The sequence below is a fragment of the Schistocerca nitens genome, chromosome 9 (assembly GCF_023898315.1).
Source record: "Schistocerca nitens isolate TAMUIC-IGC-003100 chromosome 9, iqSchNite1.1, whole genome shotgun sequence".
NCBI lineage: Eukaryota > Metazoa > Arthropoda > Insecta > Orthoptera > Acrididae > Schistocerca > Schistocerca nitens.
In genome coordinates, this window is record NC_064622.1 from 230,311,944 (window position 1) to 230,337,704 (window position 25,761).

Genomic DNA, 25,761 nt, shown 5'->3' on the forward strand with positions numbered 1-25,761 from the left:
CAAATCTCATAACATTTTGTTGCTAGTTTGTATGTGCTGGTGAAATCTTTCATTTTGATCTTCCCTTGAGGTACCAAAAAATGCATTCAGTGTCAGAGCCAACCATGTTGAAATTATAGACTATTTGTAGTTGTCCGGGTTATTGTTGCTAGTAAAGTGTTTGGTAACGAGGACAAAGGATGACCAGGCTAATGATTTGATATCGTTCATCAGTTGTTTGAAATGTAGGTCCGTTTTGATATGATTTTTCTAGGACTAGCAAAACTTCCACGATCAGCTAAACCACCTAAATTAAAAGTAATATATCGGCTACATAGTCAATGTATGAAACGTTTGTATTTGGAGTTTTTAAAAACCCGTGTTTTATATGGTGTCAGGGGTCGGACATATGTTATTCTACCAAGTCTCGTTGATTTCATTGTCTTTCAATACGAAAGAGACTAATGTTGCTTCTAATTTACATTTTCCACTACAAAAGAGATGTCCTAGTACACTTCTCCATCACTACAAGCAGTATAGAAGCAGTAGTTCCTGCTAACATTTAAAGGAACATATCTTTCTAACTTCACATGTAGGCTGACTTTTCGAAAAGTAGGCAAAAATCAAATGAGGTATAGATAATCCTGAAAGGAATCGAATATACTGTTCTTCACATTAACCAATATTTACGGTAGAGGTTGAAAATACCGCTTCAGCCGAAAGATTTTTTTTTATTTTGCAGAAGTTAAAACACAGCCAGCTTCGTGCTCTTACATGCCCATCATCAGGTGGTGTAACTTTGTGCTATGTCCCCGAGTGCCTCGGTGGACGAGTACAGAACACGGTGTACCACCAGCGGAGTCTCTTCTATAAGGCTCAGTTGCGGATGATCCTCCAACAAGATTGTCTGTAATATTTACAGTGTTATTGTTGTGTTCTCGCCAATGGACGCAAGCGGAGCTGTCGCGCTGAGACCGTTTCCGACTGGCGCCACGGGCGGCGCTTTGAAGTTCGCCGCCAATCACAAGCGCAGCCCAATCAGCAACCTGCGCATCACCGCCTATGTGATGGACTTCTGCGTTGTGACAATCGGCGACCACAGGCAGCCTAGCCGGACGGTTCAGGTGCGGCGTTGGCGTATGACAGTTACGGCGCCTTCCATGACTACCAGCGGCGTACGTAAACCCCACATAATGCCACCCCAAAACAGCAGGCAACCTCCACCTTGCTGCACTCGCTCGACAGTGTGTCTAAGGCGTTCAGCCTGACCAGGTTACCTCCAAACACGTCTTCGACGATTGTCTGGTTGAAGGCATATGCGACACTCATCGTGAAGAGAATGTGCTGTCAATCCTGAATGGTCCATTCGGCATGTTGCTGGTCCCATCTGTACCGCGCTGCATGGTGTCGTGGTTGCAAAGATGGACCTCGCCATGGATGTCGGGAGTGAAGCTGCGCATCATGAAGCCCGTTGCGCACAGTTTGCGTTGTAACACGACGTCCTGTGGCTGCACGAAAAGCATTATTCAACATGGCGGCGTTGCTGACGGGGTTCCTACGAGTCATAATCCGTAGGTAGCGGTCATCCACTGCAGTATTAACCCTTGGGTGGCCTGAGCGAGGCATGTCATCGACAGTTCCTGTCTCTCTGTACCTCCTCCATAACCGAACAACGTCGGTTTGGTTGACTCCGATACGCCTGGAGACTTCCCTTGTTGAGAGCCCTTGCTGGCACATAGTAACAAAGCGGGCGCGATGGAACCGCGGTATTGACCGTCTAGGCACGGTTGAACTACAGACAACATGAGCCGTGAACCTTCTTCCTGGTGGAATTAGTGGAACTGATCAGCTGTCGGACCCCCTCCGTCTAATAGGCTCATGCATCTTTGGGCTGGTTTAATGACATAGCTGAACAGTCAAAGGGACTGTGTCAATGATACAATATCCACAGTCAACGTCTATCTTCAGGTCTTCTGGGAACCGGGGTGATGCCTAACATATTTTGATGTGTGTATGGCAATTAGTGCCGGCCGGAGTGGCCAAGCGGTTCTAGGCGCTACAGCCTGGAACGGCGCGACCGCTACGGTCGCAGGTTCGAATCCTGCCTCGGGCATGGAGGTGTGTGATGTCCATAGGTTAGTTACGTTTAAGTAGTTCTAAGTTCTAGGGGACTGATGATCTCAGACGTTAAGTTCCATAGTGCTCAGAGCCATTTGAACCATTTTGGCAATTAGTACTAACCGGAATATATTTCCTGATAAAGTATAAAAGAGGTGGTTGGTACGATATTCCTTTGTTTTTGTTTGGAAATACGGCGATTTCATATTTCTTGCCTCATGTTCGCCGGAAACCTGTTAAAAAGTTTGGTACGAACATGTAAAACTTCATTCTGAACCCTAGACAGGAAAAATGGTTTATATAAAATAATTTTCAGTTTTTGTATTGAGTTTGTGAAATTCACAATCCCTTCTACCCTCTTACTCTTGTTAGTTATTCCTCATGAATATCATTAGAGAATAAATGCACTGTCAGGTGAATGTAAGAATCCCAAGGTTCAGTTATCACCTTTACCCGAAGAATGGTCTTCTCTCAGTGGAAACCGCTCAGGGAGATTACACGCCTCCCTACGGCTCGGACGGCGTCCATCTCATCGCTAGGGGGTAATTGTAACGAGACTGGCTTTCCAACCATTGTGCCCCGCACTACTTTGCTGTCACTCTAACGAACCATTGACGGTGTGCAACTTCCTAACCCAGTGTCAGTTTGTTAACCCACTTAACGCTTCAATGTGTGTTTATCATCTGGGCAATACGAGGTTTCTTGCAGATACAGCGTAGGATATAGAATACTTTCTACACTTTACTGCCATAACAACATGGCGACGGTGATTTAATTTTCGACCGTGGACACTGGATGTCCTTAAACCTGTTACCGAACGAATTCTTAAAAAAATTAAAATGTAGACGATTGTTGTAATTGTTCATTTTACCTCTCAGCTTCATTTGTTGCTTTTTAACAAGCGTTCGAGGTTCACTATCATTGTTCATTATAGTTTTACCCACCTACTAATGCTGTTAGGCTCCCTGCCAGCTAATTTTAAGAGCCGCGGAGCGCTTTCCCTAGAAAACAGCTGATTTTAAGTCATGATCAGGGCGCGTATGGGGTAAAAAAATTTAAAAAAGTAAAAAAGTCAGTTTCACAAAATATTCTATCGCCATACTTCTCTAGAAGAAGCCCTATTTTAAAATTAGGTGGTCTCTCTGATAATAATGCCTTAGGAAAGTATGCAGAGCATGCTAGTAGCCCAGTCTCTAGGTCACCATAATGAGAGACATTTCCAAGTGAAAGAAAGGCAGAAGTGAAATTTTGGCTAACTTAAGTAGTGACTTCAGAAAGAAAGTTACACATGTCGTCCCAGACTTACATCGCTGAGCAACAAGAGTGGCACATTGTAGGAAGAGTGTACATGTTTGGGTTTCTGCAGACACACTTGCGAAGTGGGAGGATAACAGATGCCACACTGAAATGGAGCACCAACTGTAAACTTACTGCCGGCCGCGGTGGCCGTGCGGTTCTGGCGCTGCAGTCCGGAACCGCGGGGCTGCTACGGTCGCAGGTTCGAATCCTGCCTCGGGCATGGGAGTGTGTGATGTCCTTAGGTTAGTTAGGTTTAAGTAGTTCTAAGTTCTAGGGGACTTATGACCTAAGATGTTGAGTCCCATAGTGCTCAGAGCCATTTTGTAAACTTACTCCAAAGTACAGGGGACAATATGGTTCATTTGGACAAAGCGTTTAAATTGTACGCAGATTCCCCGTGAAGTTCTGGCGGGATATGAACCGAACGCCGCGCAGGATTAGCCGAGCGGTCTAAGGCGCTGCAGTCATGGACTGTGCGGCTGGTTCCGGCGGAGGTTCGAGTCCTCCCTCGGGCATGGGTGTGTGTGTTTGTCCTTAGGATAATTTAGGTTAAGTAGTGTGTAAGCTTAGGGACTGATGACCTTAGCAGTTAAGTCCCATAAAAAAAAAGAAAAAAAAATGAACCGAACGCAATGTCACCTCCGGCCGCAATGAAATGGTGGCAACAATTTGACTAAATCCACACAGAATTGAGTGATGCTTGTCGAATAGTTCGGATCTTGCACCTGCGATTTCCTTTTTCTCGGCAAGTTGAAAGAATACCTGGGGGGAAAGCGATTTTACAACGATGAGGAAGTTCACACAGCGATTCTCGAATTTCTCGGAGACTGAGGAGCGGATTTCTATCGTAGAGGGATTGAACTATTGGCAAAACTGCGCACTGTATCAGTTTCTTCAATTTTAGGACCCGAAGATTTCAGATCTCTTATTAACTTATAAAAATTTTGAAAAATGACTTTAAACGGTACCAGTATCACCATTTGCATTAAACTTCATGGTCAACAGTGTCTTGCTTAATAGAAATTGATCATCCACACCTTCAGAAGATCATGAATTCCAAAATTATGGACAATTTCCTTGTCCTTGGCATACTCCAAGTAACTCTCTGAAGTTCCTTGGAATATTGGAATGTCTGTTACTTACGCTGCTTATCGTTTCTGTTAACTTCTCCTAGAAGAGCTTTCTCCTATGCATATTGTTCAGCTGTGTCATCCGGAGTAGACTAGATCGATTTCCGCATAGGGCCCGTCTACGAAAGTCAGCAATTCCAATTCACTTAACTATTTCATTCCTAAGTTCCCAGTGGCTAAAGTACATGCCTGAATTTTGTGTTGTGTGGTATATTCCGGAAGCGTTCGTTTCTTGTTTACAGAGACCTGGTGACTATGTCGAAAAACGGTGTCACGTACCTATGCCATTTTTAAGTGTAGTACAGCACTCGATAAAAAGTACTTGGCCTGCCGTAATCACGTGTACCTTAGTCTTTGAAGTCCCCTCATACCCACGTGCTGGTGCAACTTCAGTCTGTTAACGATATAGACGCTTAGGAATTTCATAAATTTCATTTACGAGCTACGCACAAAGTTAAGAGCAGTGGAGATAGGCCACAACTTTGCCTAGTCCGTTTTGATACACTACTGGTCATTAAAATTGCTACAACAAGAAGAAACGCAGATGATAAACGGGTATTCATTGGACAAATATATTATACTAGAACTGACATGTGATTACATTTTCACGCAATTTCGGTGCATAGATCCAGAGAAATCAGTACCCAGAACAACAACCTCTGGCCGTAATAACGGCCTTGATACGCCTGGGCAAACAGAGCTTGGATGGCGTGTACAGGTACAGCTGCCAATGCAACTTCAACACGATACCACACTTCAACAAGAGTAGTGACTGGCGTATTGTGACGAGCCAGTTGCTCGGCCACCATTGACCAGACGTTTTCAGTTGGTGAGGGTACATTTTATGTATCCAGAAAGGCCCGTACAGGACCTGCAACATGCGGTCGTGCATTATGCTGCTGAAATATAGGGTTTCGCAGGGATCGAATGAAGGGTAGAGCCACGGGTCGTAACACATCTGAAATGTAACTTCCACTGTTCAAAGTGCCGTCAATGCGAACAAGAAGTGACCGAGACGTGTAACCAATGGCACCCCATACCATAACGCCGGGTGGTACTCCAGTATGGTGATGACGAATACACGCTTCCAATGTGCGTTCACTGCGATGTCGCCAAACACGGATGCGACCATCATGATGCTGTAAACAGAACCTGGATTCATCCGAAAAAATGGCGTTTTGCCATTCGTGCACCCAGGTGCGTCGTTGAGTACACCATCGCAGGCGCTCCTGTCTGTGATGCAGCGTCAATGGTAACCGCAGCCATGGTCTCCGAGCTGATAGTCCATGCTGCTGCAAACGTCGTCGAATTGTTCGTGCAGATGGTTGTTGTCTTGCAAATGTCCCCATTTGTTGACTCAGGGATCGAGACGTGGCTGCACGATCCTTTACAGCCATGCGGATAAGATGCCTGTCATCTCGACTGCTGGTGATACGAGGCCGTTGGGATCCAGCACGGCGTTCCGTATTACCCTCCCGAACCCACCGATTCCATATTCTGCTAACAGTCATTGGATCTCGACCAACGCGAGCAGCAATGTCGCGATACGGTAAACCGCAATCGCGATGGGCTACAATTCGACCTTTATCAAAGTCTGAAACGTGATGGTACGCATTTCTCCTCCTTCCATGAGACATCACAACAACTTTTCACCAGTCAACTCCGGTGAACTGCTGTTTGTGTATGAGAAATCGGTTGGAAACTTTCCTCATGTCAGCACTTTGTAGGTGTCGCCACCGGCGCCAACCTTGTGTGAATGCTCCGAAAAGCTAATCATTTGCATATCACAGCATCTTCTTCCTGTCGGTTAAATTTCGCGTCTGCAGCACGTCATCTTCGTAGTGTAGCAATTTTATTGGCCAGTAGTGTATCTTTACCTGTGGTACTTCATTATCAAATGTCTGACACAGGTGAACAACACGTTGTCGAGTTGTAGTTTCTCCGTGGCCGAGGTGTGGCAACGAGCTGTCCCACTTGCATTGTAGTGGAAGCGTTTGATAGTCGAGACCTGCGCTCGTGAGGCGGAGAAGCAAGAGATCGCGGTCATCGGTCCCTGGCTGCCGAAACGGGCAGACAGTTGGCAAGGCACCATCTGCTCTTCCGGGCTGCGGTGAACACAACCGAGCCAAACTGAAGTGCGCGAGGGATTGCGCAGTCCCAGCGGGGAGAGCTGCGGTCTGCTTCAGTCTTCCTTCTTCCCGCGTAGGGCGGTCCACAGATCTACGACACCGTTTCCTCGAGAGATGAACAAACAGGCGCGGCAGTCAAGAGGCTGTAGCCGCCTCCAGCACCGTGTTCCTTATACATCGCTGCCCGTTCCGCATAAACACGGCTCACTGATATAGCCGTGTACCGCGCGGCACAGGCGGACGAACATAACGTTAAGCAACGAGCTTTCCCAGGAGAACGAAGCGCTATGCAAATTTTACAGCGGGCCTTAGTTTTTACACTTTTCAAAAATAGTTTCCATGCCACACTTGGGCTCTTCATCCCTTGACACCAATCTTCGGTCCCATACTTATATGCTGTTTTCGATGGCTAATCACTCATGGCAGAAGTAACGTAATGTGTATCATTAGGTGGGCCGAAACTAAATTGTTTAATTGTAGCATAGGCAATCCATCACTGGAAACATGCAATTTACAGTGTAACAGAAACACATAACTTGTAAATAAAGCATATTCACTAGAGGAATCTTGAGGAAGTGTACACCGACGTGAAAAAAGTCACGGGATAGCTCCTGATATCGTGTCGGACCGCCTTTTGCCAGGTGTAGTGCAGCAACTCGACGTTGCCTGGACTCAACAAGTCATTGGAAGTCCTCTGCAGAAATATTGAAACATGTTGTCTCTATAGCTGTCCATAATTGCGGAAGTGTTGCCGGTGCACGATGCCGTGCACGAAAGGACCTACGATTACGTCCCTTAAATGTTCGATGGTAGTCATGTCGGTCAATGTCATTGTGCGGCGAGGCGAGGTTGGTGCGCTGCGTTGTGATTTAAGTATTGATGTCCACCTACCTCAGTACTGCGTCCATTCACCACCCGTTGCTCTGCATTCGTAGGCACTATGTACACGATGAGAAAGCAGCGTTGAAGAAAACCACCGTCCATACTTACGATTACAAAGTCCGCGTAACTCAAGTAACAAGATAAACCTGTAAATCTCTATAATAACGGGCAAAGTGGGTGCTTCCTCCCTTCATCGAAAATGTTTGTTTGTAGATACTGATGCTTCATTACTGTCCTTTTCATTTATGGTGTCACTAAGCCCACATTTACGTTGGTAGTACATCTACTACTAGTTCGTGCAGCTTATATCACACGTGAGACAGCCAGAAATGTGCTAAGTACAGCCGGCCGGAGTGGCCGAGCGGTTCTAAGCGCTACAGTCTGGAACCGCGCGACCGCTACTGTCGCAGGTTAGAATCCTGCCTCGGGCATGGATATGCCTGATGTCCTTAGGTTAGTTAGGTTTAAGTAGTTCTAAGTTCTAGGGGACTGATGACTTCAGACGTTAAGTCCCATAGTGTTCAGAGCCATTTGAACCGTTTTTTTGCTAAGTCCAACCCGAAATATTACGAGATTTACAAAGGCAATACCACTGTTAGAAAACGAGTTCACATTCGGTCCTTTTCAGTGGATTCTTCGAAAGAAGATGCTCGCCAAAATGTTCTATACATGCATACTGAATACGCCACGCAGAATATTCACAATGGCCGATATTTTCACATGCGGCTTATTCTGCAACCAACATTCCAATTGGCTCAATTTGTCCGGAATGTTCTTAAAACCAGTCGCGAACGATTGAGGACTGGTCATATGGCGTATTGTCATCGACAAAAATCCATCGTTGTTTGTTGTAAATGGTCACCAGGTAGCCGGACAATCATTTCCATTCGGTGATCCGTTCAGTTGGACCACAGGTCTCCATAAATTACATGCAAGCCGGCCGTTGTGGCCGAGCGGTTCTAGGCGCTTCAGCCCGGAACCGCGCTGCTGCCACGGTCGCAGGTTCGAATCCAGCCTCGGGCATGGATGTGTGTGATGTCCTTAGGTTAGTTAGGTTTAAGTAGTTCTAAGTCTAGGGGACTGATGACCTCAGATGTTAAGTCCCATATTGTTCAGAGCCATTTGAACCATTCCATGCAAAAACAGCCCTCACCATCATGGAGCCAATACTATCTTGTACAACGCCTTGTGGACAACTTGGTCAGTGCCTTCGTGGGGTCTGCGCCGTATTCGAAACCTACCATCAGCTCTTTCTAAATGAAACCTGAACTCATCTGACCAGGCCACGGTTTTCAGTCGTCTAGAGCCCAAGCGATGTGGTGACGAGCTCAGAAGAGGCGCTGCAGGCGATGTCGTGCCGTTAGCAAAAGAACTCGCGTCGGTCGTCTGCTGCTATATCCTATTAACGCCAGATTTCGTCGCGCTATTCTGACGGTTAGTACGTTGTACGTCCCACATTGATTTCTGTGGTTATTTCACGCAGTGTAATGTGCTGCGAATACATAGAAAGATAGATCCCTTATCATTTAGCTACAAAATAGCAGGTCAGCAACTGGAAGCAGTTAATTCCATAAATTATCTGGGAGTACGCATTAGGAGTGATTTAAAATGGTATGATCATATAAAGTTGATCGTTGGTAAAGCAGATGCCAGACTGAGATTCATTGGAAGAATCCTAAGGAAGTGCAATCCGAAAACAAAGGAAGTAGGTTACAGTACGCTTGTTCGCCCACTGCTTGTATACTGCTCAGCAGTGTGGGATCCGTAGCAGATAGGGTTGATAGAAGAGATAGAGAAGATCCAACGGAGAGCAGCGCGCTTTGGTACAGGATCATTTAGTAATCGCGAAAGCGTTACGGAGATGATAGATAAACTCCATTGGAAGACTCTGCAGGAGAGACGCTCAGTAGCTCGGTACGGGCTTTTGTTGAAGTTTCGAGAACATACCTTCAACGAAGAGTCAAGCAGTATATTGCTCCCTCCTACATATATCTCGCGAAGAGACCATGAGGATAAAATCAGAGACATTAGAGCCCACACAGAAGCATACCGACAATCCTTCTTTCCACGAACAATACGAGACTGGAATAGAAGGGAGAACCGATAGAGGTACTGAAGGTACCCTCCGCCACACACCGTCAGGTGGCTTGCGGAGTATGGCTGTAGATGTAGATGTAGTTGTAGATGTCTGTTAGCACTGACAACTCTACGCAAATGCCGCTGCTGTTTGTCGTTAAGTGCAGGCCGTCGGCCATTGCGTTGTCCATGGTGAGGGGAACGCCTGAAATCTGGCATTCTCCGCACACTCTTGACACTGTGGATCTCGAAATGTTAATTTCCCAAACGATTTCCGAAATGGAATGTCCCTTGCTTCTATCTCCAACTACCATTTCGCATTCTCAGTATGTTAATTCCCGTTTTGCGGCCATAAGCACGTCGGAAACGATTTCACATGAATCACTTGAGTGAAATGACAGCTTTACTACGTGTCGGGTCATGATGTGAGATATGCGGGTAACATCACTGTCATAGTGCAGTAGTAGACGGGGAGCAGCAAAACACTGCTGGATGTTGTCGACAGTAACTGGCAGCTGACAGGCTACGAGGCCAGCAACCAGAATTACTGTTCCTCTCCTACCGGTCACGGCCGCCAAATAGCATTTGTGTCGTGGCCGCTTGTCGGTGCCCACGTTCACACTGCGTGATGTTGCTGCCCATGTACGCACGTGGTGACTTGGACCTGTACAGCTTGCAGTGACCATAAGTGAATGTGACGACGCAACAGAGTACTGATGCAAGTATGTCGAAATGACTGTTTATTTTGCTTTACAGGACGACAAGGCAATGTGCCCAAGACGAGATTCCAACTAAGATGTTACGCACTATCACACCTACGCCCACGAGCCCTAAGTTATTCATCTCCTCGTTGTGGCTAATACCCACGAACTACTGAGCCTGCCACACACATCTCGTGAAATGATCTGGAAAAGAAAATCAGATACATTGGAGCACATTCGGAGCTTTATCGGCAATAATTTTTCTCATGCGCCAGTAGCGTGCTGAACGGAAAGAAAATAGTGATGTCAGAAGTACTCTCCGCCACGCACAGTAAATTTGTTTGCGGAGTATAAACGCAGATAAAGCTTGATTTCCTCGCTGACAGAACCGCAAGGCCTCACTGAAACAAATTATTAATCTTTGTCAGCTTACCTGCTCAAATGACGGGGGAATCCTCAAAAATCGTGCAACTAATGTTTTGTACTAGTTAACACTAATAGAACACACAAACGTTACTCCAAGCGAGTCGTTGCATCAGCATGCTGCTCAGAACTTGTGCAAGTCTTTCTCAAGTAGCGAATACGACACGACTACGTAATCACCAGATCGAGGACTCCGATCAGTGCAAACAGTATTTCCACATTGTCTTATCAGCGGATCCTTCTTTTCTTGCGCCAGGATCAACCAAAACACGTACCTACGTTTTCGTCAGACCTCTAGAAGAAGCGGAAACCTTCAACGTCATGCAAAGACTGTAACTGTTGCATACAATCTGAGCAGGCCTTCGTTTAGCAATGCAGTTGTGCTGAAATCATTCATGAGTGTCCTGACGGTCGTGCCAAAATGTAGCATAAAGAATCAATGGCATATATGGCTTATGGCAAGTGTCGTATTGCTACAAGATAGCCTTACACTACAAAAGATACGTAACACATGGAGCAGGAACAAACATGACGACGAACCAAACTTACATAAAATAAAGACGCCATCAAATGAGAAGGTATGTCAGACACCATGGTACTCCATCTGGTACGTTCCTCAAATTCTCTAGTCTTTCTACAGCCTGGAATACGATCGTCTGTGTGGCTATCGAGTGACATGCTGCGCGACGCGTTATCCGAACCGCGAAGTAATGTCGGCTACTCACACGTTGAAAAGTGTGAAAAAAATATTCTGAGAGTGTGTTCAACTATGGTCTTTTGTACTGGCGTTTCGTAGACGATTATAATCCTATACTGGACTAGGATTCGAAGTTTGACATTAGCCATTCAAGCGCAGTGCTCCGAACAACGGCCATTTACCTTCACAACACTTCTCAGACTTCAATTTTCCATAACCTCTCTCCACCCCTCGGAAATCCAAAGGCGTTCTGCAGCACAGCTTGCTAAACTAGCATCACTAGGAGAAATGATATCGCGGGGAGCAGTTTACCCATGGCCTGGCAGCTGTTTAAACAATGAATCTTCCACTCCACAGAGAAATGTACACAATTACGAAACATAGCGATGAAGTGGTTTTAAAGCTTCTACTTCCCACCACCTCTCTTCAAATTTCCTTTGTGCTACTAACAGGCACTTAACCATCTGTGCCGGTACGACAGTTTTCCTAGACCTACGTTAGGCAAAATGAGGAAGCGTGTTGCTCTGTGCAGGAAACAAACTCGAATCTTCCTGTTCATTCCGCATAATTAAAAAACATGCCGAAGAAGTGCCGAGAACATGTGAAGTCCTTATGCATCGGTTACCACGTGTGACCAGGACGAAATTGGTCTCGACTTTGTCTGCCGAGCTGCATCATAATAAACTGTTTTTGACAGTCTTGTAAAACTTCACCAGTATTAAACTACGTTTCTTAAAAAGGAAAAATTAAAGTTTAGCGTCTCACTGCTAGATTTTTTTACATTTTTGGGACGCTGATACGAACTAGATCTATAATATATGTCAGTAATTCTGAGCACATCCTTATGCATCTTCTACCAAACGCTGATCAAATAAAGCAATCGTTCCCAATCACGAGCAATGTTCTCGCCTCAGTACCGCACACTCCTCACTTAACACTACCAAATGACTGTCATCACCAGGATACAATATTCCATGCACTTCTGTAATAACATTCCACCAACTGGCAAAATTAGTGAGACTGCTGCTCGTTTACACATTCCTCTCGAAGTGCTCCACTATTTCTAACATCCTTATAGGACCTGCTTTCAATTGATTAATTAGTTTTTTACTTTTTTAGTTTGAATTTACGTGACTTATTTCAGTCCTTCTTAATCTCGCATTCTACAGTACTGCAAATTGCAGCTTGATTGGCCGTTTCATCTCCAGTATTTTCGAACTCTGCTTTCACTGACGATATGATACACTCTGTATTTTTTTCTTCGCAGTTTTCGTGATTGCTGCTTATTTGTGCATCGACTACTTTTTATTTCCGTCCACTACCGCCGAGCGGACTTCAGATATTCTCGAGTCAGTCATTCTTCTCTTCACAGAAATCATTAACCTGTGTATCCATTTTATTAAAATTTAAGCACAGATCTCATTAGATTTTAACTACAATCCGTTGAAAGACTTCTACTTTAGAAGCAAGTGTGGTATTCAATGATTCTATTGTACTATTTATTGCACTTCTGTTATGCTGCTTTCAGAGTTTTCTTGATCGAATCTGTTATTGTTGCAAATTCTAAAATCATAGTTCTCGTTTTAGAATAGATATTTTTTATTTCCAACATTAAAGACTCACTGGAGGACCGTATTGCTTATTCATAATTTGCATAGGGCGAATATGTTGCGCTATCTATGCAGGTCTGATGCCTACAGTGTAGTAGCACGTCATAGACATGAAGCGAACTTTTACAAGGTCGGATCATAGACTCTTGACTACGTAGTCATCAAGTCGACGTACAGCTCGTTCGCCTTGATTTCGGGATCATCAGCCGGTGTTTGTTCAATGATTTTTCTGGCTTTTTAACCAGCACGAGTGTCTGGTATTGTCAAAGATTCACCCTTCATTGCTGTTGGCGGACTGAGTGGAGAATGAATCTTCGATAATACCAGTCACTTGTGCTCGTAAAAAGCCAGCAAAATCATTAAATAAACGTCGGTCGAAAATCCAGAGACAGAAGCCAGTAGATAATACGTCAACAAATACATTTTCTTGAGATGGAAAAGCTTACATCCACGAATCAGCACGGCTTTACAAAGCTTCGCTCATGTGAAACTCAGCATGCCCTTCTCTCACACGATATTCTGTGAACTACAGATGAAGGCAACAGGCAGATTCCATATCCCTGGATATCCGAAAAGCATTTGACACGGTGCCTCACTGCAGGCCGTTAACGAAGGAACTAGCACACCGAGCAGGTTCCCAGATATGCGAGTGACCCGAAGAATTCTTAACCGACTGAGCCCAGTACGTTGTCGTCGACAGCGAGTTTTTATGAGACAATGGTATCGTCAGGAGTGCCCCAGGAAAGTATGATAGGACCGCTATTATTTGCTGTATACATAAATGATCTAGTGGGCAGGGTGAGCAACAGTCTATAGCTGTCTGCTGATGATGCTATGGTGTACGAGAAGTTGTCGTCGTTGAGTGACTGTAGGAGGTTTAGACTAATTTTCTAATTGGTGTGATGAGTGGCAGCTAGTGCTAAATGTCGAAAAACGTAAGTTAATGCAGATGAGTATGAAAAACAAACCAGTTATGTTCGAATACAGCATTAGTAGTGTGCTGCTCTACACAGTCACGTCAGTTAAATATCTAGGAGTAACGTTGCAAAGCTGTATGAAATGGAATGGGTATGTAAGGGTTGTAGTAGGGAAGGCGAATGATCGACTTCGGTTTATTGGCAGGGTTTTAGGAAAATGCGGTTCATCTTTAAAGGAAATCACATATAACACACTAGTACGATCTATTGTTAAATACTGCTCGAGTGTTTGGATCCGCACTAGGTCAGAATGAAGGGCGATATCGAGGCAATTCAGAGGCTGACTGCTATATTTGTGCCGGTAGGCTCGAACAACACGCAAGTTAGCGTAGATGTTTCGCGAACTCAGATGGGTATCTCTGGAGGGAGGGCGACGTTTTTTTGGAGAAACACTACTGAGAAAATTTAGAGAACCGGTATTTGAAGCTGACTGCAGAACGATTTCACTGCTGCCAGCATACATTGCGCTTAAAGACCACGAATATAAGAGAAATTAGGGTTCGCACGGAGGCATGTAGATAGTTGTTTTTCCCTCTCTCTGCTTGCTAGCGGAACAGGGAACGAAACGACAAGTAGTGGTACAGGTTAATCTCCGCCAGGCACCATATGGTGGCTTGCCGAGTATATAAATAGATGTAGATGTAGAACAATCGGCCACGAAAGTCTAAAAAAATTTGTTGTCGTCAAGTCGTGGTGACATTGTTGCCAAGTTCAATGCGTTAGGATTCGGGTGGGTACTCGTAATTTGGTGGATTGTGGACTGGTGAGTTTTTATCTCGTGCTGCGCCGCACACGGCGGAGTTCATCTCCCTAGAAAACTGTCGGCCATGTACACCATGTACTCCTGCGTCTCACCCTCTTATCTCGGCTGGAGAGCCGTTTCTGATTACCTCGTCGCCGAAGGGACGTCGAACTCGTGCTTCTGCTGGCGACATAGCTTTCTCTTTCTCTGGCAGCTCTGAACGGTGACCGTCCCGAATGCCCGGAAAGAAGCTTCTCCAACCACCAGTAGTGAGCCATCAGTGTGATCCATTCACTACGTCTCTCACTTTCAACAAAGTTTAATAAGCTCTGCAAATTTTATACTTTCGCTATTACAATGAACTTCCAAAAGCCATAGTGTTTCGTTTCTCATCCATATTGGACAGTAATCTGCATTTATTCTCCAATGAACTTTCTATAAGAATCCTATTTCTTAAATCCTCTGTTAGCACATGGAGCTAAATGTTTGCCATGTTTGCCGAAAAATAGGAAGCACATCTACTTGCATCTACATCTCTCTCTGTAGTTCACACGTAAGATACTGGTAAAGGGTTCTCCGAACCTACTTCAGGCTATTTCTCTACCTTTAGGCTATCTAACAGAACGTGGAAAAAATGAACACTTAAATTTTCCTGTACGAGATCTGATTTCTCTTAGTTTATTACGATGATCATTTACCCGTATACAGGTTGGTGACACTACAATATTTTCACATTCAAAAGAGGAAGTTGATGATTGAAATTTCGTGAAAAGATTTGGCAGCAATGACAAACGACATTTGCTTTAATCACTGCCACTCCAACTCACTTATCACATCCGTGACACTCTCTCCCGCTGAAAACCATTTCTACGCAACGGAATATACACATCCCAGGATCCGAAACATACACAAGTTTATCTATTAACTCTCAGTTATCATTGTTCTAGGTCTAAATATTTCCAGTGGATATTTATGTTAATATTTCCAACATCTTACATCAATTTTTGAACTAGCAATATTTTGTGTAAACTCCCTCATATAAATATGGCTACAAAAATTAATTGTGCGTAAATTTATCCTTTCCTTCCGATATTTATAGTTAACTAAAGCTTGGTCGATGATACTTTAGTTCGCAAACTGTTGAAAAGTAGCAGCTGGACGAATACAAATAACCCACTGGAAACAATTACCATTTTGTGAACACTTATTTTAAAATTCACTAACAAAACCCGCTTGCTGCATCATCTGCTTTCGAGACACCTTTAACAGACAAGCTATTCCAACGGATTTTTTCTGCTGTTTCTTCATAGTTGCCAACAATCTCAATATTTCTAATCAATCTTCAAGTACAACACACATAAAACTGGATTATAATTTAAATATCTGTGACAGAAAACTGGATTATGATTTGAATTTCTGTGACTGTTAATATTATATACCAGAAAATCAATGTACGGTAATCAAACACATATTTATTGGAATAAGATTAAATAGTTCGTCCAAGGAGTCTAGAGAAAAATATACAGTTCTACTTAACTCAATGTCTGCATTCGTAACTGCCCATTACAGTAAGAGGCACAAGCAATATCGTGATATAAATGTGTGCCGTTACTCTTTGCATGTTACGTAGCAGGGTATCCACTGTTCTCACGGCTTTTCCCTGTAGCAAAATAGTTACTGTCACATGTTTTTACTAACTGCCAAGCTTCTCCGTAGGTCATAGTTAGGCCAATATTTACAGTTGATGCACCTGTCGTTCACTGTAGTATCACAATTGTTACAGTGTTCAGGTTTGGAGCTGACTGGTCTATTCACTTCACTTTTGCACCATATATAAAGCTCTCTGTTGTTTTCACCATTGGTTCTTCTATAAACATCACAGTATTTACACCTTGTGATGGTCTTGGTTCAAAAATGGCTGTGAGCAAAATGGGACTTAATTGCTAAGGTCATCAGTCTCCTAGAACTTAGAACTACTTAAACCTAACCAACCTAAGGACATCACACACATCCATGCCCGAGGCAGGATTCGAACCTGCGACTGTAGCGGTCTCGCGGTTCCAGACTGTAGTGCCTAGAACCGCACGGCCACTGCGGCCGGCGTGACATAGAGAGCTCCACATCCTGTGTTAATGGAGAAATACGAATATGCAACCAGAAAAGAATTTGCAAAACAAGAAACAAAACTTAGAACATGTGAGGCATTACCAATCACGTTAAGGTGAAACAGCAATGTAAAGATGAATTAACTGGTGCAAGATTGGAGGATAGCGTCAATCCAAATCAGAAACTGATGACTACGGCAGTAGCAAAATAGCTTCGTGGCTTACAGATGTCAGTGGCGGGGCGAAGTGTTGCCGACGTGCAGCCAACCACGCTTGACAGTGCTCTGCATCTGCCTACGAAATAGGCATATCATAACGAACAAGTAGCATTCGACGTTTGGCTGGTTAGTGGTCCCTACCACTCGAGTCACTGGAACACCATTTACACAGATATTTTAAGCTAAATATACCAATAATATAATGGAACTGTATGATCTTCCACAAATTACGAGAGACTTGCAAGTAGATCGGTATGTGTAACCGTAGCCTACAAACCATTGTGAACAACCTGGCAGAAGGTACACGCTCGATTTCCTCGATAATTTGAAGTTTCTGTTGCAATGTTTATCACTGAACGTTTTCCCTTCCTTCCAAAGCCTGGTAAACTGTCTGACCACTTCACCTTCAGCATTTTTCTACATCTTACTTCAAATGTTTTCAGTTTATCTTCTAAAACCGACATTTTTCTTGTAAATTAAACAGTTTGTAGGTGCACTATTTTGCGAATTCCATCCTCAATTTCAATTCAATGTCTGATAGAAATATAGCTCCTTTATTGAAGAAAGTAGTTTTGGCTGTGCCTTCCTGCTCAATCTTGCTTCATAGATATCGTAGTCCTCTAAATTCCGCTCGTGTATGCCCCCCCCCCCCCACCCGTTTTGATGTCGCTGCCATTCCCTTTTACTAATCACCATCACGGACCTCTTTGCTTTGTTTGGCCGAGCGAGGCGACACAGTGGCTGGACTTTCATTTGTGAGGACGGCGGTTCAAATCCCGCTACCCAGATTTAGTTCTTCCGTGGTTTCCCTAAATCGATTAAGGCAGATGGCAGAATATCTAACCTGACATTCTTTACACTCAACTTTCATTACTACCAATTTGTTTTTGTGGATTTCTTGTTTGTCTGGGTACTTAATCTCTACCCTTTCACTACTTCGACATCTCATTCTACTTTGAATTGTCACAAACGAAGTGAAAGTACTTTTTTTTCTCGGGCCACTTAAGACAAGTGCAAAACTCTTTCTTTGATACCTAGACTTCACATAAAATTGAAAATGTTCCTCTCTTAAGTTTCCCTTGTTTCTTCAGTATATAATTCTAGTAAGGAATTTTAAAATCTTCTAAAGTGCCGTAGCTAGGGTAATTGATCCCCAGGATAAACTTCAACTTTGCCGCACACCTCCTCCACCAACCCCCAAACACTCCTAATATCCCCACCTTTTCTGTAACACTCATGGTTCAAAAACTTGTTTATTCATTTATATAGTTCAACACGACGTCACAGTCTAGTAAATGGTTTCAAGATCTCCTCACAGGAGCAAACCATAAAAGTTCCTCAGTTCAGCCACGAGTCCGTAGAAAGTGGTGTAGGCGATGTACGGTATAACTGGTCATGCCTTCCCACCCGAGACTCCGCTAGTTAAGCTAGCCCTTTCCTGGATTATCGTAATCAATGAGAGTGTAGCTTTTTCTACTACCTGTTTTCTGTGAAACTCTCGTTGATGTTGTCCCTCGAAGCAGTTCTTGTAGCGCACTGGGTTCTTTAGAGGTTGCAAGCAGCCAACATGTAACTATACTTGAAATAAGTCCCAGGGTGCCTTTACGATACATTTGTTAGCAAGTACCATAAACCAGTTACAATTAAATAGTGCGAAACGATTCATCTCAGAAAGTTAGTGAAATTCGAAAGCATAGTAAAGCCAAGGGTCAACCCTAAGTTCGTAATAGTGCTGACTGTCACAAAAGAACAGGCTATGAGAAGATCCTGTCGTCGTCTAGCAAGACTGGCGCGCAGCCGACATCTCTTGCTTACACTGCAAAACTTCGTAGCCTTCGTACATCTTCGGTAATTTAATAAGATACATTAGTTTATTGCTTTAACTGATTTTCTGCACAATAGTATTCTTGTAGTAAAGCTCTGATGACCTCTATGCTAGTATTTTCCAAAAATGGACTTCGATAACTAATATTTAATAAAGAAAATTCTGAGTTTCCCTTACGTATCGATCATGAAACAAGATCTTTTCTCGTGGTTCGCATACCTCTGATCACACCAATGACTCACGACTGTGCCACACGGCTGATGTCTACGTGAGAACTAACTTCCCACCCAGTGCTGCCATACCCAGCAGCACAGCTTAAGGCAGCGAATTACTTCTGCTAGCTGCAGAGTCCCATAAAACGTTAAATTTAGAAAATGAAATGCCATCCAAAACAAGATGAGCCTCTCAGGGTACATCTTTCAATAATTCTTTTTCGTTTAGTACAGTTCATTGCGTGGAACCACGCACATTCCAAAGCTCACACATCCACGGTCGAAAATGGTGATTGGATGCTTTTATAGACCACCTGGGTCAGGATCTGTAGTTGTAGAACGCTTCAGACAGACCTTGCAGAAAGAATGCCATTAGTAATTTTCCTGATCATGCCCTTGTAATAAGGGGTAACTTCAACTTGCGAGGTATAGATTGGGAGTGTTATGCCATCAAAACTAGTGTCAGAGACAGGGAATCGTTTTGGAATTGTTCTGAATGTCTTGTCCGAAAATTACCTTGAGCAGATAGTTAGAGAACCAACTCGTGAGGGTAACGTCTCAGACCTCCTGGCAACAAACAGACCTGAAATTATCGAATCAGTTAACGTAGAGGAAGGTATCAGTGATCATAAGGCTGTGACAGCATCTATGACGGCGGGCCCTATAAGGAATGTTAAGAAGGGTGGGAAGTTATATTTGCTCAGCAATGGTGACAGGATAAAAATGTCAGAATATCTCGGCAGTGAGCATCAAATATTCGGTTATGAGGACGAAGATGTGGAGAACAAATGCAAAAAATTCAAATGCATCGTTCAATATGCCCTAGACAAGTATGTTCCGAGTAAGGTTTTAAGAGATGGGAAAGATCCACCATGGTTTAATTGCCGTGTTAGAAAAGCGCTACGTAAACAAAGAGCACTTCATCTCAGATTCAGAAGTAAAAACCTAGCTGACAAACAAAAGCTGAACGAAGCGAAAATGAACGTAAGGAGAGCAATGAGAGAAGCGTTCAATGATTTCGAAAGTAAGACGTTGTCAACCGATCTGAGTAAAAACCAAGAGATTTTGGTCGTATGTAAAATCAGTAAGTGAGTCAAAATCATCTACTCATTCTCTCAGAGACCACACCGGCACGGAAACGGAAGATAACAGAGAGGAGGCCGAAATACTGAATTCGGTCTTCCGAAGTTGTTTCACCGTGGAAGATCGAAACACTGTCCCTGCTTACAATCGGCGTGCGATCATCGAAATGGCAGATATTGAGATAACCGATCGCGGAATTGAAAATCAGCTACAATCGCTTAGTAGTGGAAAGGCTTCAGGACCAGATGAGATACCTATAAGATTCTATAAAGATTATGCGAAAGAACTTGCTCCCCTTCTAGCAGTAATTTATCGTTGATCGCTTGAGCAACGAAAGGTACCTAACGACTGGAAAAAGCGCAAGTCATTCCCATTTCTAAGAAAGGCCGTAAGACAGATACACACAATTATGGACCTATATCGTTGAAGTCACTCTGTTGTAGAATTATGGATTATGTTTTATGTTCAAGAATTATGACGTTCTTGGAAAATCAACAGCTCCTCTATAGAAATCAACATGGATTCCAGAAACAGAGATCCTGCGAAACTCAGGTCGCTCTGTTCCTCCATGAGATCCACAGCGCAGAGGACAACGGCGCTCAGGCTGATGCCGTGTTCCTTGACTTCAGTAAGGCATTTGACACCGTCCCGCATTGCCGTTTAATGAAAAAAATACGAGCTTACTGAGTATCGGAGCAGATCTACGATTTGATTCAAGACTTTCTTGCAGACAGAACTCAATACGTCGCTCTTAACGGAACTAAATCGACAGATGTAAAGGTAATATCCGGAGTACCACAGGGAAGTGTGATAGGACTGCTGCTGTTCAAAATATATACAGGGTGGTCCATTGATCGTGACCGGGACAAATATCTCACGAAATAAGCGTCAAACGAAAAAACTACAAAGAACGAAACTTGTCTAGCTTGAAGGGGGAAACCAGATGCCGCTACGATTGGCCCGCTAGATGGCGCTGCCATAGGTCAAACGGATATCAACTGCGTTTTTTTTAAAATAGGAACCCCCATTTTTTATTACATACTCGTGTAGTACGTAAAGAAATATGAATGTTTTAGTTGGACCACTTTTTTCGCTTTCTGACACATGGCGCTGTAATAGTCACAAACATATGGCTCACAATTTTAGACGAATAGTTGGTAACAGGCAGGTTTTTTAACGTAGGTACGTTTGAACATTTTATTTCGGTTGTTCCAATGTAATACATGTACCTTTGTGAAAATATCGCTTCTGAGAACGCATGCTATTACAGCGTGATTACCTGTAAATACCACATTAATGAAATAAATGCTCAAAATTATGTCCGTCAACCTCAATGCATTTGGCAATACGTGTAACGACATTCCTCTCAACAGCGAGTAGTTCGCCTTTCCTAATGTTCGCACATGCATTGACAATGCGCTGACGCATGTCGTCAGGCGTTGTCGGTGGATCACGATAGCAAATATCCTTCAATTTTCCCCACAGAAAGAAATCCGGGGACGTCAGATTCGGTGGACGTGCTTCGACGACCAATCCACCTATCATGAAATATGCTATTCAATACCGCTTCAACAGTACGCGAGCTATGTGCCGCACATACATCATGTTGGAAGTACATCGCCATTCTGTCATGCAGTGAAACCTCTTGTAGTAACATCGGTAGAACATTACGTAGGAAATCAGCATACATTGCACCATTTAGATTGCCATCGAGAAAATGAGGGCCAATTATCCTTCCTCCCATAATGTCGCACCATACATTAACCCACCAAGGTCGCTGATGTTCCACTTGTCGCAGCCATCGTGGATTTTCCTTTGCCTAATAGCGCATATTACGCCAGTTTATGTTACCGCTGTTGGTGAATGACGCTTTGTCGCTAAACAGAACGCATCCAAAAAATCTGTCATCGTCCCGTAATTTCTCTTGTGCCCAGTGGCAGAACTGTATACAACGTTCAAAGTCGTCGCCATGCAATTCCTGGTGCATAGAAATATGGTACGGGTGCAATCGATGTTGATGTAGCATTCTCAACACCGACGTTTTTGAGATTCCCGATTCTCGCACAATTTGTCTGCTGCTGATGTGCGGATTAATCGCGACAGCAGCTAAAACACCTACTTGGACATCATCATTTGTTGCAGGTCGTGATTGACGTTTCACATGTGGCTGCACACTTCCTGTTTCCTTAAATAACGTAACTATCCGGGGAACGTTCCGGACACTTGGATGATGTCGTCCAGGATACCGAGCAGAGTACATAGCACACGCCCGTTGGGCATTTTGATCACAATAGCCATACATCAACACGATATCGACCTGTTCCGCAATTGATAAACGGTCCATTTTAACACGGGTAATGTATCACGAAGAAAATACCGTCCGCACTGGCGGAATGTTACGTGATACGCCCCATCTATCACAACGCGAAAAAAGTGGTCCAACTAAATCATTCATATTTCTTTACGTACTACACGAATATGTAATAAAAATGGGGGTTCCTATTTAAAAAAGTGCAGTTGATATCCATTTGACCTATGGCAGCGCCATCTAGCAGGCCAACCATAGCGCCATCTGGTTTCCCCCTTCAAGCTAGACGAGTTTCGTTTTTTGTAGTTATTTCGTGAGATATTTGGCCCGGTCGCTATCAATGGACCACTCTGTACAAATGATGTAGTAGAAAGCGTCGGATGCTCTTTAAGGCTATTCGCAGATGATGCAGTTGTTTATACCAAAGCAGCAACGCCAGAAGATAGTAAGAATTTGCAGAACGACTTGCAAAGAATTGACGAATGGTGCAGGCTCTGGCAGTTGACCCTGAACGTAAATAAATATAATATATTGCGCATACATAGGAAAAGAAATCCACTAGTGTACAGCTACACTATTGATGACAAACAGCTGGAGACAGCGTCTGCTGTAAAATATCTAGGCGTAACTATCCAGAGCGACCTTAAGTGGAAGACCATATAAAACAGATAGTGGGAAAAGCAGACACAAGACTCAGATTTATCGGAAGAAATGTAATTCATCCACGAAAGAAGCAGCTTATACCCGTAAGTCACCTGTTCGCCCGATTCTTGAGTACTGTTCATCTATCTGGGATCGCTATCAGGTAGGGTTGATGGAGGAGAAAGATAAGATCCAACGAAGAGTCACGGGATCGTTTAGCTGGTGAGAGAGCGTTACGGAGATGCTAAACAAACTCCACTGGCAGACGTTAAAAGAGAGACGTTGTGCATCACGAAGAGATTTACTTCTAAAATTTCGGGACAGCACTTTTCAGGAGTCAGACAACATATTACTTCCCCCCACATACGAGTACATCTCGCGTATTGACCACGAGGAGAAAATTCGAGAAATTAGAGCCAATATTGACGCTTACCGACAATCATTCTTCCCACGCAGTATTCTCGAGTGGAACAGGGTTGGAGGAATCAGATAGTGGAACCGAAAGTACACTCCGCCACACACCAATAGGTGGCTTGCGGAGTATGATGTAGATGCAGATGAAGTTGCTTTGCGTACAAGAATGTGATTCCTTTTTCTCCGATCCATCACCGAGAAATGCAAAGCCTTAACAGACTAAACTGTTGTGTCTAGACAAGACAGTCGAGACACAAGGCGAGGAAGCCGAAAGGGCACGCGTCAGCTCACGCAGGCTAGTTTAGATCTGAAACAGGATACGTAATGAATGCTATAAAGAAAAGTACGTAGCTGCGGAAATACTTAACTTTATTCCATCATTTGTATACAGCATTCTTGATGATACAAGTGAGACTATCTTGAAATGGTTAATGGCGCCTTGCTAGGTCGTAGCCATGGACTTAGCTGAAGGCTATTCTAACTGTCTCTCGGCAAATGAGAGAAAGGCTTCGACAGTGTAGTCGCTAGCAAAGTCGTCGTACAACTGGGGCGAGTGCTCGTACGTCTCTCGAGACCTGCCGTGTGGTGGCGCTCGGTCTGATCACTGACAGTGGCGACACGCGGGTCCGACATGTACTAATGGACCGCGGCCGATTTAAAGCTACCACCTAGCAAGTGTGGTGTCTGGCGGTGACACCACATTCCTCCCCCGCAAATCGGCGAACGGTCGTGTTATAAGGCTTCCGCCCGCCGTGGGGAGGACCCCATGTTGACGTATGCGATGAGGTGGGGAGCCCAACAACAGGAGAGGCTGTGCCACCCGCACCCGGCCATTCGGTCCGATGGGAGCTAGGAAACGCCTGAAAACCTAGTCCAGGGTGCACGTCAACATGCGGTGTATGCGCCCGTAATGAGACAGGAGGGGCTGAAGGGTCGACCTCCATTGCGTCGGGGGATCCGACGCGCGATGACGCCATGTGGTCCGGAGCGAGCAAGAGTTCCATGGCGGAGGACATCTGGTCACGGGAAGCGATCGGCGGCACGTGACCCAGGAAGGCGCCAGGCGGTTGCAGCGACGCGTCCACTGCGGGCGGCGCCGGCGGGAGAACAGGCGGCGGCGGCGGCGGCGGCGGCGGCGGCGGCGCGTCGCCATGAGGCAAAATGGAAGGCAGCGTCGGTAACACCTGGGGATGAGGCGAGCCAGTAGATGGGTCCCCAGGGCGCTGACCGGACAGCACCGTCGCTGAAAGCAGACGGGGAGCGGCAGAACCCAGGCGACGACAGAGGCGCAGCTGATTGAGATGCCGACGCACCTCACCAGAGGCCCCCAAAACCACATACATAGCGCGGCCGAGGCAGCGAAGGATGCGCCCTGCGAGCCAACGCTGTGAACCGCGACAGTTGCGATGGAATACAACGTCGCCAGGAGCAAAAGCGGGAGTCTGCCGCTGCACAGGAACCCGAGGCGGCGGATGCAGCAAAGACATCAAGGTTCGATGAGGACGACCGTGGAGCAACTCAGCCGGCGAGCGATCATCGCGGGGCTGAGAGCGATACGAGGACAAAAAGAGCAATAACGCGTCCTCCCGAGAATGCGACGCTTTCAGCTTCAACATCTGGGACTTGAAAGTCCGGACCAATCGTTCAGCGGCACCGTTTGACTGAGGCGAAAACGGCGCGGATGTCAGATGTTGAATACCATTGGCCTTGCAGAATGACTGAAATTCTGCGGACATGAATTGTGGGCCATTGTCGGAAACAATAGTCTGTGGAAGACCTTCAAAGCAAAAAATAGCAGACAACGCTTGGATTGTGGCAGAAGACGTCGTGGAAGACATCCGGACAACAAAAGGAAAATTACTGAAAGAATCGACCACAACCAACCATCGAGCATTCCAGAATGGACCAGCAAAATCGATGTGCAATCGTTGCCAAGGGGAAGTGGCGTTCGGCCATGCAAAGAATTTCCGCGGCGGTGCGGATTGATGTTCGGCACACGCCATGCAAGAAGAGCACATATTCGTAATCGCAGCATCGATTCCGAACCAAGTACAGTGCTGACGAGCAAGTTGTTTCGTTCGTTGGTGAAGAAGCCGTAAGACAGAGGACTGTGACGAACGTGGGACCACGACTCTGGACCGATCACTATCAGAACGCAACAACAAAACACCACGTCGTACAAAAAGTCTCT